The sequence below is a fragment of the Oncorhynchus masou genome, chromosome 29, assembly GCF_036934945.1.
Source record: "Oncorhynchus masou masou isolate Uvic2021 chromosome 29, UVic_Omas_1.1, whole genome shotgun sequence".
Taxonomy (NCBI): domain Eukaryota; kingdom Metazoa; phylum Chordata; class Actinopteri; order Salmoniformes; family Salmonidae; genus Oncorhynchus; species Oncorhynchus masou.
In genome coordinates, this window is record NC_088240.1 from 22389986 (window position 1) to 22399713 (window position 9728).

Below are 9728 nucleotides of genomic sequence, written 5' to 3' on the forward strand. Positions count from 1 at the left end.
AGGCTGGAGCTGCAACAGGGGAGAGAGGGAGGGAGGATGGAGCTGGAACAGGGGAGAGGGGGAGGGAGGCTGGAGCTGGAACAGGAGAGAGTGGGAGGGAGGCTGGAGCTGTAACAGGGGAGAGGGAGGGAGGCTGGAGCTGTAACAGGGGAGAGAGGGAGGGAGGCTGGAGCTGTAACAGTGGAGCGAGGGAGGGAGGCTGGAACAGGGAAGAGGGAGGGAGGGAGACTGGAGCTGGAACAGGGGAGAGAGGGAGGGAGACTGGAGCTTTAACGGGGGCGAGAGGGAGGGAGGCTGGAGCTGTAACAGGAGAGAGAGGGAGGGAGACTGGAGCTGGAACAGGGGAGAGAGGGAGGGAGACTGGAGCTGGAACAGGGGAGAGAGGGAGGGAGACTGGAGCTGGAACAGGGGAGAGAGAGAGAGGGAGACTGGATCTGGAACAGGGGAGAGAGGGAGGGAGGCTGGAGCTGGAACAGGGGAGAGAGGGAGGAGACTGGAGCTGGAACAGGGAGAGAGAGAGGGAGGCTGGAGCTGTAACAGGGGAGAGGGAGGGAGACTGGAGCTGGAACAGGGGAGAGGGAGAGAGACTGGAGCTGTAATGGGAGAGAGGGAGGGAGGCTGGAGCTAGAACAGGGGAGATGGAGGGAGGCTGGAGCTGTAACAGGGGAGAGAGGGAGGGAGACTGAAGCTGGAACAGGGGAGAGGGGGAGGGAGGCTGAAGCTGGAGCAGGGGAGAGGGAGTGAGGCTGGAGCTGGAACAGGGGAGATGGAGGGAGGCTGGAGCTGTAACAGGGGAGAGAGGGAGGGAGGCTGGAGCTGTAACAGGGGAGAGAGGGAGGGAGGCTGGAGCTGTAACAGGGGAGAGGGGGAGAGAGGCTGGAGCTGTAATGGGAGAGAGGGAGGGAGGCTGGAGCTGGAACAGGGGAGATGGAGGGAGGCTGGAGCTGGAACAGGGGAGAGAGGGAGGGAGACTGGAGCTGGAACAGGGGAGAGGGGGAGGGAGGCTGGAGCTGGAACAGGGGAGAGGGAGTGAGGCTGGAGCTGGAACAGGGGAGATGGAGGGAGGCTGGAGCTGTAACAGGGGAGAGAGGGAGGGAGGGAGGCTGGAGCTGGAACAGGGGAGAGAGAGAGGGAGGGAGGCTGGAGCTGTTACAGGGGAGAGGGAGAGGGAGGCTGGAGCTGTAACAGGGGAGAGAGGGAGGGAGGCTGGAGCTGTAACAGGGGAGAGAGGGAGGGAGGCTGGAGCTGTAACAGGGGAGAGGGAGAGAGGCTGGAGCTGTAATGGGAGAGAGGGAGGGAGGCTGGAGCTGGAACAGGGGAGATGGAGGGAGGCTGGAGCTGTAACAGGGGAGAGGGAGAGAGGCTGGAGCTGTAATGGGAGAGAGGGAGGGAGGCTGGATCTGGAACAGGGGAGATGGAGGGAGGCTGGAGCTGTAACAGGGGAGAGAGGGAGGGAGACTGGAGCTGGAACAGGGGAGAGGGGGAGGGAGGCTGGAGCTGGAACAGGGGAGATGGAGTGAGGCTGGAGCTGGAACATGGGAGATGGAGGGAGGCTGGAGCTGTAACATGAGAGAGAGGGAGGGAGGCTGGAGCTGGAACAGGGGAGAGGGAGAGAGGCTGGAGCTGTAATGGGAGAGAGGGAGGGAGGCTGGAGCTGGAACAGGGGAGATGGAGGGGTCCTGTGTGGCTCAGTCGGTAGAGCATGGCGCTTGCAACGCCAAGCGTCGTGGGTTCGATTCCCGCTGGGGCCACCCATATGTAAAAGTAGTGGCCCCAGCCGACTTGTAAGTCGCTTTGGACAAAAGCGTCTGCTAAATGGGATATATATATATGGAGGGAGGCTGGAGCTTTAACAGGGGAGAGATTGAGGGAGACTGGAGCTGTAACAGGGGAGAGGGGGAGCGAGGCTGAGCTGGAACAGGGGAGAGGGAGTGAGGCTGGAGCTGGAACAGGGGAGATGGAGGGAGGCTTTAGCTGTAACAGGGGAGAGGGAGGGAGGCTGGAGCTGTAACAGGGGAGAGAGAGGGAGGGAGGCTGGAGCTGTAACAGGGGAGAGAGGGAGGGAGGCTGGAGCTGTAACAGGGGAGAGGGAGTGAGGCTGGAGCTGTAACAGGGGAGAGAGGGAGGGAGGCTGGAGCTGTAACAGGGGAGAGAGGGAGGGAGGCTGGAGCTGTAACAGGGGAGAGGGAGAGGGAGGCTTGAGCTGTAACAGGGGAGAGAGGGAGGGAGGCTGGAGCTGTAACAGGGGAGAGAGGGATGGAGGCTGGAGCTGTAACAGGGGAGAGAGAGAGGGAGGGAGGCTGGAGCTGTAATGGGAGAGAGGGAGGGAGGCTGGAGCTGGAACAGGGGAGATGGAGGGAGGCTAGAGCTGTAACAGGGGAGAGAGGGAGGGAGACTGGAGCTGGAACAGGGGAGAGGGGGAGGGAGGCTGGAGCTGGAACAGGGAGAGGGAGTGAGGCTGGAGCTGGAACAGGGGAGATGGAGGGAGGCTTTAGCTGTAACAGGGGAGAGGGAGGGAGGCTGGAGCTGTAACAGGGGAGAGAGAGGGAGGGAGGCTGGAGCTGTAACAGGGGAGAGAGGGAGGGAGGCTGGAGCTGTAACAGGGGAGAGAGGGAGGGAGGCTGGAGCTGTAACAGGGGAGAGGGAGAGGGAGGCTTGAGCTGTAACAGGGGAGAGAGGGAGGGAGGCTGGAGCTGTAACAGGGGAGAGAGGGAGGGAGGCTGGAGCTGTAACAGGGGATAGGGAGAGAGGCTGGAGCTGTAATGGGAGAGAGGGAGGGAGGCTGGAGCTGGAACAGGGGAGAGGGGGAGAGAGGCTGGAGCTGTAATGGGAGAGAGGGAGGGAGGCTGGAGCTGGAACAGGGGAGAGAGAGAGGGAGGGAGGCTTGAGCTGTAACAGGGGAGAGAGGGAGGAGGCTGGAGCTGTAACAGGGGAGAGAGGGAGGGAGGCTGGAGCTGGAACAGGGGAGATGGAGGGAGGCTAGAGCTGTAACAGGGGAGAGAGGGAGGGAGACTGGAGCTGGAACAGGGGAGAGGGGGAGGGAGGCTGGAGCTGGAACAGGGGAGAGGGAGTGAGGCTGGAGCTGGAACATGGGAGATGGAGGGAGGCTGGAGCTGTAACATGAGAGAGAGGGAGGGAGGCTGGAGCTGGAACAGGGGAGAGGGAGAGAGGCTGGAGCTGTAATGGGAGAGAAGGAGGGAGGCTGGAGCTGTAACAGGGGAGAGATTGAGGGAGACTGGAGCTGTAACAGGGGAGAGAGGGAGCGAGGCTGAGCTGGAACAGGGGAGAGGGAGTGAGGCTGGAGCTGGAACAGGGGAGATGGAGGTAGGCTTTAGCTGTAACAGGGGAGAGAGGGAGGCTGGAGCTGTAACAGGGGAGAGAGAGAGGGAGGGAGGCTGGAGCTGTAACAGGGGAGAGGGAGTGAGGCTGGAGCTGTAACAGGGGAGAGAGGGAGGGAGGCTGGAGCTGGAACAGAGGAGAGAGAGAGGGAGGCTGGAGCTGTAACAGGGGAGAGGGGGAGGGAGGCTGGAGCTGGAACAGAGGAGAGAGGGAGGGAGGCTGGAGCTGGAACAGGGGAGAGAGAGAGGGAGGGAGGCTGGAGCTGGAACAGAGGAGAGAGGGAGGGAGGCTGGAGCTGGAACAGGGGAGAGAGAGAGGGAGGGAGGCTGGAGCTGGAACAGGGGAGAGGGAGGGAGGCTGGAGCTGGAACATAGGGAGAGAGGGATGGAGGCTGGAGCTGGAACAGGGGAGAGAGAGTGGGAGGCTGGAGCTGGAACAGAGGAGAGAGGGAGGGAGGCTGGAGCTGGAACAGGGGAGAGAGAGAGGGAGGGAGGCTGGAGCTGGAACAGGGGAGAGAGAGAGGGAGGGAGGCTGGAGCTGGAACAGGGGAGAGGGAGGGAGGCTGGAGCTGGAACAGGGGAGAGAGGGAGGGAGGCTGGCGCTGGAACAGGGGAGAGGGGGAGGGAGGCTGGAGCTGGAACAGGGGAGAGGGGGAGGGAGGCTGGAGCTGGAACAGGGGAGAGGGAGGGAGGCTGGAGCTGGAACAGGGGAGAGGGAGGGAGGCACTGGGTTTGTGGATCAGACTGGTATTATGGAGACGTCGGTGCTCATAACGTTGACTAATGGTTTGTTAAGAAAGTGAAAATGGGTCCCTGGGAGTTTGCATGTAATTTTCCTGATTGGCTTTTAACACTGGGCTGAGCACAGGGCGAGAGGGGTGGGAGGGGGAGAGACGGAGGACAAGGTAATTTATGAGAGTGTGTGTGTGTGTGTGCGTGTGCGTGCCACTATACCAAAGGAGCAGCTGTGTTCGGCCTCACACACCTAATATGTCTCTGGGCTACCCTGACTAATGGAGATCCCATTCCCCACGGGCCCAGATCAAAGCCGTGGCTAGAGTACGCTGTCTGGGGACCTGGGGTGAGAGTTTGAGTCTATGGGGTGAAAGGGAGAGAATCTTAGTGCAGGTGTACCTTAACAGGCCAAGGGCGAGTATCGAGAGGGCTTGAATACAGGGTGTCCGAGCCGAGTAGGAGAGAAGATATGAGAAGAGGGGGGTTTGGGATTTGGGTTTGATGAGTATGAGCTTTGAGGGCTATAGAGAGGGGCCTGAGGCCTCATTTATCAACTGTGCTTACATTTCTTACAAAATTCTGGTGTACGTGGTGATTCTATGATTTGCGTGCTCAATAAATTATTGGGATTTATCAAACTGTCGCACACAACATGTTTTTTATTGATAAATCAGAGCCCTTCTGACCTCTACGACCTCTCCTGGAAAACAAAAAAGCCTTCATTTGCTGTAGAGGTGTGGCAGAATGTTTTCATCTTTTACAGTGATTTTTTCGAACATAAAAAGCAAGTGCCATAGCCAGTGCCAAACACAGGCCGCCATTCTGCATGTTTGATTGTCTATTTTAAACAATTTAAAAGGACATTTTACAGCCCACACTTCTATGCAAAAGACTTGGTTCATCATTTTGTTCATTTTGTTAGTCAATACATGATTGTGTTTCTATCTAATAATAATAATAATAATAATAATAATAATATATCCCATTTAGCAGACGCTTTTGTCCAAAGCGACTTACAAGTCGGCTGGGGCCACTACTTTTACATATGGGTGGTCCCAGTGGGAATCGAACCCACGACGCTTGGCGTTGCAAGCGCCATGCTCTACCGACTGAGCCACACAGGACCCTATCTCCTGTCTTGGCTTAAATACGGTAGGCTACATTATCATGTCGCGCTCCTATCTTACAGCAATACTGCAGCCTAGGCCTACCCATACTGGAGAGGGCAGCCGTAGTCAACAGGCGGACCGCAGTCCGGATCTGGTCCCAGAACGGGGTTAATACTGACCGTGGGTCAGTTGGGCTTTCAATTTATTCCGGTTGAGATTTGTAATAGTAGAATACACAAGGTGCAATTTAGAAAATTTGGCAGTGCATGGGCAGGTTTCCTCTTGTTATGCCATTCACTAAATAATCTTAGAGAACTATTTATAATCTGTCAGAAATGTCCAGTGGATCAAGTAGCCCATGTTATGAAGATAGGTAAAATAGGCTTAGCAGATATCTGAATCTTGGAGTTATTTATCATGGCCAGATTATGTGCCCATTGGGGCCTCGACCCCCAGAGGGCCCCATTGATTTGTTGACTCACTCTGGTATCATATGAACACACATAAGACATTGCAAAATGTGTAGGAAATTAGCTTTAAATCTACGAAATGTTCTCTCCGCCCCATAGCAAAATGTGTAGAATTGCAGAAAATTTGCTTAAAAACTTCACCATTTTCTTTCTGCCAACAAGAGATTCAATGACCAAGGTTGGAAACCACAGGACCACAAGAACCAGTTATACTGGGAATGGAAGTACGGCAAGGGTACTCCCTGTATCCCCTTTGACAGAGTACCCTTCATGTTCATCGGCCACAAACTGATGGGATGCCACAGGGGCCGGGCAAAGTGTGGATTCAAGAAGAGGCAGGAACTTGAGGATCAAAGGGTGCTACTATCTAAGTATTTGATCACCTACCAACCAGTAAGAATTCCGTCTCTCACTGACCTGTTAGTTTTTCTTTAAGAAGCCCTCCTGTTCTCTACTCATTACCTGTATTAACTGCAACTGTTTGAACTAGTTACCTGTATAAAAGACACCTGTCCACACACTCAATCAAACAGACTCCAACCTCTCCACAATGGCCAAGACCAGAGAGGGTGTAAGGACATCAGGGATACAATTGTAAGTCGCTCTGGATAAGAGCGTCTGCCAAATGACTTAAATGTAAATGTAAATGTAAATGTAAGAGGGGTGTGAACAGTTTAGGGTCGCATGTATCTATCCAGACCTATGCTACCTCGGAAATGTGTGTGACCGGACTTTCTGAAATAGTAGTTGAGTACCCCTCGTATAGGCTACCGCCGGTCTATTTATTTTTGAGCTTGCTTGTCTGTTGTAAGAGCGATGGATAAATACTAGCCTAATATTTGTTGTGTAGTGGGAATAAACCAGTCATGTCAGAAAATGATTATGAGTTCGGTCCACATCATAGAAGTCAAAGAAACATAGGTTTCATGCTGCTATTTCATTTCCTTACCAACGGCAAATACATCAATTTTATCATTAGGTTACGTTTGAATGTTTTTATTAGAGTACCATTATTAGAATTCCCTTGGTGAAACGCCTCCATTTCCCCCCAAATAACAATATTTGCTTGTAATACAATTCTCCAACCACTAGAAGATGTGCGTAAGCAAGGTCTGAGATTAGTGTGGAGATACGCTCACTTTCCCATCAAGTTCAAATGTGATAAATAACAACCTTTGCGGGAAAAGTGACTTGTGTGCGTATGCATCTTTGGTAAATGAGGCCCCTTGTAAAAGAGAAATGGGGAAAGGTAGGTGTTGAAAAAGGGATGAGCAAAGAGGGGAAAAGGGGAGAGGCAGATGGCCAGATGGAGAGAGGAATGGAGGGGAGGAGGGCTGGGGGGTAGACTCTGGGAGAAACCCTGCAGAGCCATTTCAGTTCCCCTCACAGTGAGACCTGCATTCCTCTCTTCTCCTCCTCTCCTGTCCTCCACCATTCTGCCCAGATGTCAACCTCTCCCCCACTCCCCCGCCTCCTCATCCCCATATCCTTATCTCCTCCTCTTTTTCTCTCCCTCTCTCCCTCTGCTCCTCTGAGAGCCTTAAAAACATGATACTACACAGCAGTGGTCTTTCAGAGGTCAGTGGAAAACAGACAAAGAGAGAAAAGGGAAAGAAAAAGGAGGAGAGATAAAAAGACAGGGACGGTAGAATTTAGCTTTGCTTTCTCACTACCTTGCTTTTTTTTCCATTATATGGAGAATTCTCTATTTTCTCAATCCTGCCGTAGGTAATATGATGCTTACACAGGGGTTTAAGATACCAACTCCTCTCCATGACAACTACCATGTTCTTTTTGTCCCCCTCCTTGTCTCTCGTCCCTCGTTCTCTTCCTCTACCGCAGCAGAAAGTAAAGAATTAAACCACCAACAGAATCACACAGAGGGAAGATAAGGTCGTCTATAGTTTACCTCTACACTGACACCATGACAGTTTTGGAGGCAGAGGACAGAACTTTACAGATCGATATTTTCCTCATATGTGACTGATGGTTTAATCAGGGAGCTGTGTGTGTGTTTGTTTGCCTCGTTCCCTCCCTTCATGCCTCTCTCCTCTCTTATCTCTTCTGCCCGGTTGGCCCTCAGCTGTCAGACAGGCCTCTGATGATCAGGTAGAGATTCAATCACATACAGTTGCTTAGCTCTCCTTTTCCTTTGCCACTTCTTTCTTTATCCTCTTCCGCTTGTTCAAGCTCAAACTAGCTCTTGCTGTCCCCATGGTGAGCTGTCTGTCTGGTTGGCTGCTTAGTTGGGTCACTATGTTCCAGACAGACTGTCTCTCTTACTGCTTTGTTTACTTCCTTAAGTTAGCCTACTGAAATGAGTCATGGCAAAAAGATGTTCTAGAACCATCTAGTAGCCTTACCTGTCCCATCACACACCGTCACAGAGCCAACACACACACCTCCGCACGACCCACAACGCAAATTCACGTGCTGTGATGTAGATGTGTGTCATTATATATAATACACTCAGCCTTAGTGTGGACTTGACTTCCTGCTATTATGGTTTGTTTACACTACTATAAATATATGTCTCTATGGGAATACCAAGCTGGTTTCCTGTCCTGTGTTGGCTTGTATTCCCTAGGCTGTTTGCCTGTGTGTGTGATCAGGTGATATGGTCCCAGTCGTTTGTTTTCTGACTCACTGGCTGATTTGACACACACATGTACACGCACACATAAACACGGGCACACACTCCCGAGTGACGCAGTGGTCTAAGGCACTGCATCTCAGTGCAAGAGGAGTCACTACAGTCCCTGGTTTGAATCCAGGCTGTATCACATCTGGCCGTGATTGGGAGTCCCATTGGGCGGCACACAATTGGCCCAGCGTCATCTGGGTTTGGCCAGGATAGGCCGTCAATTGTAAATAAGAATTTGTTCTTAACTGACTTGCCTAGTTAAAGAAAAAAAAAGACATTCTGAATGGCTCTGACACAACACCCATCATTGTTGAGTATGAGTCAGGGTTGTTGTTGATGAGGCCTGAGTTGGTCTGACCTGCCCTGACCCTGCCTCATAGGGAGGTGGACTTGTTGATTTGGATGTTGATCGGATATGACTGTAGCAACAGCTGCTGTGCCTGGTGTCTACTAAACTAAATACAAAACAACATAAGGCTATTGGCTCAGGAGATGTGGGGAATGTCTCCTGGTCTGGTTTTGGCTTTACAGACATTTGTCTGCCTGTCTATGTGGCCGGCCGGTTGGCCGGAGTGAACATGGTCAGGGTTATGGACAGACTCACAGATAGTCCTCTCTGCCTGACTCTTCATCTATAGATCTTAATTTGACCAGTTTCTCTCAGCAGGAAAATAATCCTGCAGCAACAGGAGATTCTAAATATTATGTGTATGTCATTCATGGACATTTTTGTCGGGGTCGATACATTTTTCGTTATGGCAAATCAAGTTTGGCATTTTAAAGTGAAAATTACCCAAACGTTAGAAGCCTTTTTAAAACCTTGAATAAACTATGATTTGCATTTTCTGCTGTGCAGAAAAATTTGCTCCAACAACAGAGTGATCAAATGAAGATATTACATCTGTACATCACTCTATCATCCACTCCTTCTTTCCTCTCCTCTCTCCTTTCTCCTTCTCTCTCCTGTCACTCAAATCTCTCAGCCATAAAATGCTATTTGTACTGTAAATGATTGTCAATGGAACAGCATGAATTGTGATTTGATTTAATTATGTTATTCAGTTTATAATCTGATTAAGGTTGCACTATTGAGAATTCTAGTATTTTTGAGATAAAATATTAATGTAATTATATGAACATTTATGCTTGTTTTTTTATATAATCATATTGTTAAGAGATTTCACTTCTAAACAATAATATAGAATCTACACTGTATGGTTTTCATTTGACTTAAAGCCCATCCAACATACATGTTTGGAGCTATATTGACTTAATTCCCTAGAAACAGTGCAAACAGTCATATTGGAAAATCATCAGACTAGTCTGTATGACAAAGTTAACATTACATTGTGTGTGTGGCTTTCCTTCCACTTGGGAGAGATTGTCCATAACGCACAGCAACGGAACGGGTTTGTGGGTAGTTCCTTCTCTC

The 9728-nt window shown here is 51.5% G+C and overlaps 1 protein-coding gene and 1 non-coding gene across 3 annotated transcripts in view; one reads left to right on the forward strand and one right to left on the reverse strand.

Moving 5' to 3' along the window:
- The window catches only part of LOC135519197 (ephrin type-A receptor 3-like), a 169026-nt gene that overhangs the window by 152472 nt on the left and 6826 nt on the right, over window positions 1-9728 (forward strand). The gene's annotated exons all lie outside the window — the stretch shown is intronic.
- Window positions 5124-5199, reverse strand: trnaa-ugc (transfer RNA alanine (anticodon UGC)). Its single transcript has one exon. It is a non-coding gene; the product is annotated as a tRNA-Ala (tRNA).